We start from the raw sequence: 6,006 nt of genomic DNA, 5'->3' as shown, positions 1-6,006 counted from the left end.
CACTTTCCCGTCGAACAAGATACTGAAGTTGAAAATCCAATCATTATTTCAACTACTTATCGTATACACAGACACAAAAAAAATAAATAAAAATAAAACACACATCATTGTAAAATCAATATATTATTCATCATTCCACTCAGAATCTAAAAGTAAAAAATTACAAATATCAATAAATAGCACTAAAATTGGCAGCTAAAATTAACCAAACCTATTCATCTTTGAAATACGTCAAAAAGCCGAATTCGATTTTGCAGCCTCCCTGGTTTTTATACCTAATAAGTTTGGAATTTGGAAACTACTGAGGGTGCCTAGTAATAAGTTATAGGTATAAAGTAAATTCATTACTATTTTACCTACTTTAAGTAAGTTCTGGTCTTATTTATTTTTGGGAAACCTTTTGAAGCAGTAGGCTTAAATTTTAAACTATGGGAGTGGTTTTTGGTATATAACTTAAAGGAAGTTTATATACCTAGTTAATATAGTTTTCGACAAAATCGTTTTGTTATGTTGATAATTTTAGATTTGGGACGTAAATTAATCAACCGTAGATTTTAGAAATGTTCATCAAATTTATACTTAAGTTTTCAAGGCATAATATAATATTCTAACTTTATTGTTATAAAATATTAATAAAATAATAATTCTTACAGCGGAGTTTAAAAAGTATCAAAAATACACTCAACATTTTTATACAAGCATTTGAACTTTGAAGTACAACATTTTATCAAAATTAAATCTTTTTTTCAAATTTTTTTCGATTTTAGTTGATAAAAATATTGTTTCTTAGTCAGCTTAAAATGTAAAACAATTGTTGTAAGTTTCAACAAAATTCGATGTTACAGCAATACAAAATTATCCATAATATAATATAATTACAAATTATTTTTTGTGGCTTGGTGCGGCGCGTCTTGGCGACTATCAGTCACGCTAACTGAGAGTAAGTAACGGCCGCTGCCACTAGTTCCCAGATGGGTGACCACCAGGGTTCGTAGTATAGAAAAATCTTGCCACACGGCACACTTACACGTGTTTATAACCGTACCAACCCTACCAATCTCATCACAGGGTAATGACCTCAGTCGACAAAGCCTTAATCCTATATAAAAAAAGAATTCTTTTATAAGCAGTTATAGCGTATTTTGACAATATTTGTCAAAATAACGGATTGATCATAGCAATTATTTTATTGTTACTTAGGTAGGTAATATTAAATTTTATAAGTACATAAAATTTCCAATTTTAATTTTGAATACCTAACCTATAGCTACCATTAAAATAGTTGAATACTAGCTATTCCCATAAGTTTTTTTTTTAATTCAGCAGTTAAATCATATAAAAAATACGTCTTACGAACAATTGTTTATAATAAACATTTGAAAATTTCACATGTTCACGAAGTTTAATATTCAAACAAAAAAGTTATTTGTATCACGGTTTTATTTACACACTGTTCTTATAAGGTACATTAGTATTGACTATTGACTTAGGTATAAGTTAATAAGTAACAATTATAGTATTATACCTATAATCAGGGTCTAAAATACATCTGATTTTAGGGAACACACCACACGCTTATTAATTTAACTCTTACTATTGGGCTTTGACAGTTTTCTATAACAAAAAAAAACCTGTTGGGGTTGTAACACATAAAATCCCTCCTAACCACTTTTATATATCACTTACCATGTAAGTGAGTTAGTGAGGTAACTTTTATAATTATTTTAAATCCCTAAAAGCAATAAAAGCCTATGTGTGTAGTAAATTGAAAATATTTAAATATTTTGGTATGTTATCATCATCAATTAGAATATATTTTATGTAACGAAATAGTTGATAAGAATATTCAAGGTTTTTAAAAAACAAATTTGATCATGTTTAGAAAATAATACTTGGTTTGTTAAATAAACTGTTATAATATAATATTATATGTATATTAATATAATAATATGTATGTAGATCGTTTTAGTTATATTTATAAATAAGACAAAATAACTATCTAATTCTTTAAAATCCGATTTATGATCATAATAATCAGTTTAATAAGTTTAATTTTTTAATATTTTATCATATTTTATACTTAAAATAAACAATAATACATATTTATAATATGCTATAGAACATATACCTAATTATATAATATTATGACAATGTTCTATAATAATTACGATGCTCTTACTAGTTAACTTTTTAGTAGGTATTACAGTATAAGCAATATTGTATTTCAATAGACACAGCATACAATTATTAAAATATTTTATGTACCTGCATGTTTAGTTACTTTGTACTAAAGCAGGTATCTAATTACTTTGAATTGGCCCATTGTCAATTATTCTTTTTTTGTATAACAAACTTGTCCATAGTATAGGAATAAAATAAGTAGGTAATTAACTTAAGTTAACAGAATAGGTAACTAGTAAATTAAAATATTAATGTTTGTTATTTCTACAAAACTAAAAACACGTTATAAAACTTGGAACACACATTTGTCATTCACGGGACACACTTTGATTTTCAGGGGACACAGTATTTTAACCCCTGCCTACAATATATATTATTATTATCCAATACACAATATTAATGTCAAAATTTAGTTCATCATACCGTGTATTACTAATTAAAAATCACTAATTACTAATAAAACAAAATATTATTAGTATAGTAATATATACTAATATGAATAAATTATAAGTCATCCTCAGAATTATATGCTGCGCGACTGTGCGACCACTGTCTCCGATCCGTCATTTCGTTTACCTATATCATTGAATTCACCCGTACTTTATTACAGTAACCTAGACTATGACGAGGTCTACACTCGAAATCTATTATACAGCAGAGCGACTTTCCCAGTTCCCCAGGCATTTTATTTTGAATTATTGTAGGTACTATATGTTTATAATATAGGTACTAGCTGGTATGTATAATATGATTACTATCTGATTTTCGAACCGAGATTTATTCTCACATTGGGTTTTTTTCTCAACTTTCAAGTAGGTATTATATTTTTTCCCAGAAAATTTCAATACTAAAATGATACCTACTATAATATGTTCACAAAAATTTGCAAATAATTTTGCATTCAAACGTTTTTAAAAAAATCAATTTTTATAGCTAAGGATTGAAAATGTAATACAATGTTTCTCAATACGTATTGCAACCAAAAAATCACTGATCATTTTAGGATAATACTACAATAGGAAACAATGTATGCCAATGTAATGTTTATTGCTACTATCATATTTGGACATAATATGACCTAAATCTTTGGGGCAATGCCAAAAAATCCAACCTTAACAAAATACAAACCGTTCAAAACAAAATTTTATATTTTTAATTTTACTTTTCCGTACATGTCCGTAAACAGCTCAAAAAGACTCAAAATATTTTCAAAATTTTATGGTTTATAGAAAATGCTAATATAAACATTCAGTGAAATTTTCAAGTATCTACAGTCATACGTTTTTTAATTACAACAAAATAAGAGAATTGTTACATGAGAAATCGAGTGAATATCAAATGTTGTAAAAATATAAATTTCAGACGCTCATAAAAATTTAATTTAAGTTTAATGTAGACATCTTTTTTTTGATAAAGGTAGACAAACTTATGAGTAATCTTATATTACATTTTTAAATCTTAGATTTAAAAAGAAAAATTTTTATGAATTCTCAACTCAAAACAATTTGCTAATTTTCGTGATTTTTCCGTATTTTGTCAAAATTTGAACTTTAAATGCTTATAAATAAAAACTGTGACTAAGGATTTTTAATTTTTTTCATCTGCCTTTGAAACAATAACCTAGGAGCCTTCTATTAAATTTTCAAGCTTTTTTACTCAACAGATAAAATTTTATTGATATTTATAGAAAAAAAAACTAAAAAAAATGGAAATTGTCAATGTCCATAAACAGCTCAAAATAAGTCAAAATATTTGGAAAATGTTATGGTGTATAGGAAATGCAATTATAAACATTCAGTCAAATTTTATGTCCTTACGGTCATTTGTTTTAGAGTTACACCAAAAACCAAAATCGATTTTCTCGAAAACAGATTTTTTGTAAAAATTCCCGTTTTTCCTTAATTTTTCTTTTGTTTTTCACGTCGCTTTTGAAAACTACTGGGAAATTACCCCCAAAGTACCAACTAGATTCACTTTCCTATCAGAAAAGTTACTGTTGAAGAAAATCCAAGCACTTTTACTGTCCTAAAAGGTTAGGTTAGGTGATGAGGTTAGGTTAGGTGAAAATTTGATGACAGACACTAAAACAAAAAAAAATAAAAAAAACACATCATTGTAAATTCAATACATTTATCGCTTCGCTCAGAATCTAAAATTATACAATGATAATATATTGTTCAATTTAAGTTTAACACACCCATTACACTGGCCACTGGCTCTCTCTATACCTACGCTGTACATATATTACAGCACTGGTACTTACAGCCCACCTTTTTTTATTTCATATTGCGAAGCAAAATATTATACGGAGCATTTCGACCTATGAAAATTAAATTTCGGACAAGTATAGTTTATTAGTTATACATTTATAACTTAAAAGTATTTAAAGCGGATAAGCGGAGTATTGGACCAACATTTTGTGGGGTATTCTGTATCCGTGTACCGCTCCAGTCCGCTCATCTAAACTTTGAATAAATTATTATAAATGTAAGGCTGAGGTATTCAAACTGTGCGTCACGGCTCCCAGGGGCATCGAGAGAGTTCGCCAATAGCGAGCCTCGTCAAAGCACCGGAAACAATAATTAATTTAGGTCATGTATAATTAATATAAATATTATTTATAATCATTAAAGCGAATATGGAAACGATAATGAAACAAATTACGCTACTATTTGAAATTTTACTTCTAGTACTAAATAACCCTCACAGCATAAAAATATTTCCTAATTATGGTAAAAATATTTTCAGGAAAATAATGTAGTTGTATAAATATTTTAAAAAGTAGAGTTAAATAATTAGGAAATATTTAAGTTTCTTTAGCTAAGAAGTTAAAAAATAATTTATAAAATACATTAACAAAATATTTTAATAATTTATTATTAAAAATCATTTTTAGTAAACTTTATAAAAATATTAAGTCGGCGTTTTTATGCAATCATATAGTACAACATTTTGTTATTATAAGAATAAAATATTTATAAAATATTATTAGTCAAGTATTCATTATTCAATTACTTTAAAACATTCATAAAATATTATCATTTTCAAAATGCTGTGTGAGAAGCCACTGTTAAGTCTGTTAACCTAACCCATATTGGTCATATTGGGCCATATTGTATCCGTATTGTTTCAATGTTTTCATAATAATTTAGGAGCCGTAAAAATATTTAGAACACACAAAGGAGCTTTGAGATGAAAAAATTTTAATACCTCTAATGTAAGGTATAACTCATATACATTACTCTTCCAAAATTTGATTTTTTATATACCGATAAAAAGGCACTCCAAAAAATATTCTGCTTTAAAATAAGGAATTATAAATGCATATGTGATCACTACAAAAGTAAACATTTTAAAAACTGATAACCATAATTGAATAAAATTAGAAAATATATTTTTTTTTTAGAAATGTTTTTAAGACCTAAAATTATCTAAGGAATATTTTCAAAAACGTTGATAGTTTTTAGCGTCTTACGTTAAATGGAGCCCGGTATACAAGTGTACATGTTTATGTATTACTTTTTACTACCTATATACATATTATAACATAAGACAGTATGTATATACTATATATATTATATTATATGTTCTAGATGTTCAATTTAAATATATTTTACCGTAAATGTTCCTTTAACTTTTTGCACACTAGGTACAGGTACTAAGTATGTACTCATCATTATTCTTGTTACCAACCCGTATTGTTTTATGTATACTATTATATTTTTATATACACTGCACCTGCCAACAATATCCATGTCATATTATTATATACAGTCATGCGGATTACAGATAGTTTTTAATTAGCATAAACATGTTTGAACATGT

This window comes from Metopolophium dirhodum, chromosome 1 (genome assembly GCF_019925205.1).
Source record: "Metopolophium dirhodum isolate CAU chromosome 1, ASM1992520v1, whole genome shotgun sequence".
Taxonomy (NCBI): domain Eukaryota; kingdom Metazoa; phylum Arthropoda; class Insecta; order Hemiptera; family Aphididae; genus Metopolophium; species Metopolophium dirhodum.
Note: the sequence above shows the minus strand (reverse complement) of the source record.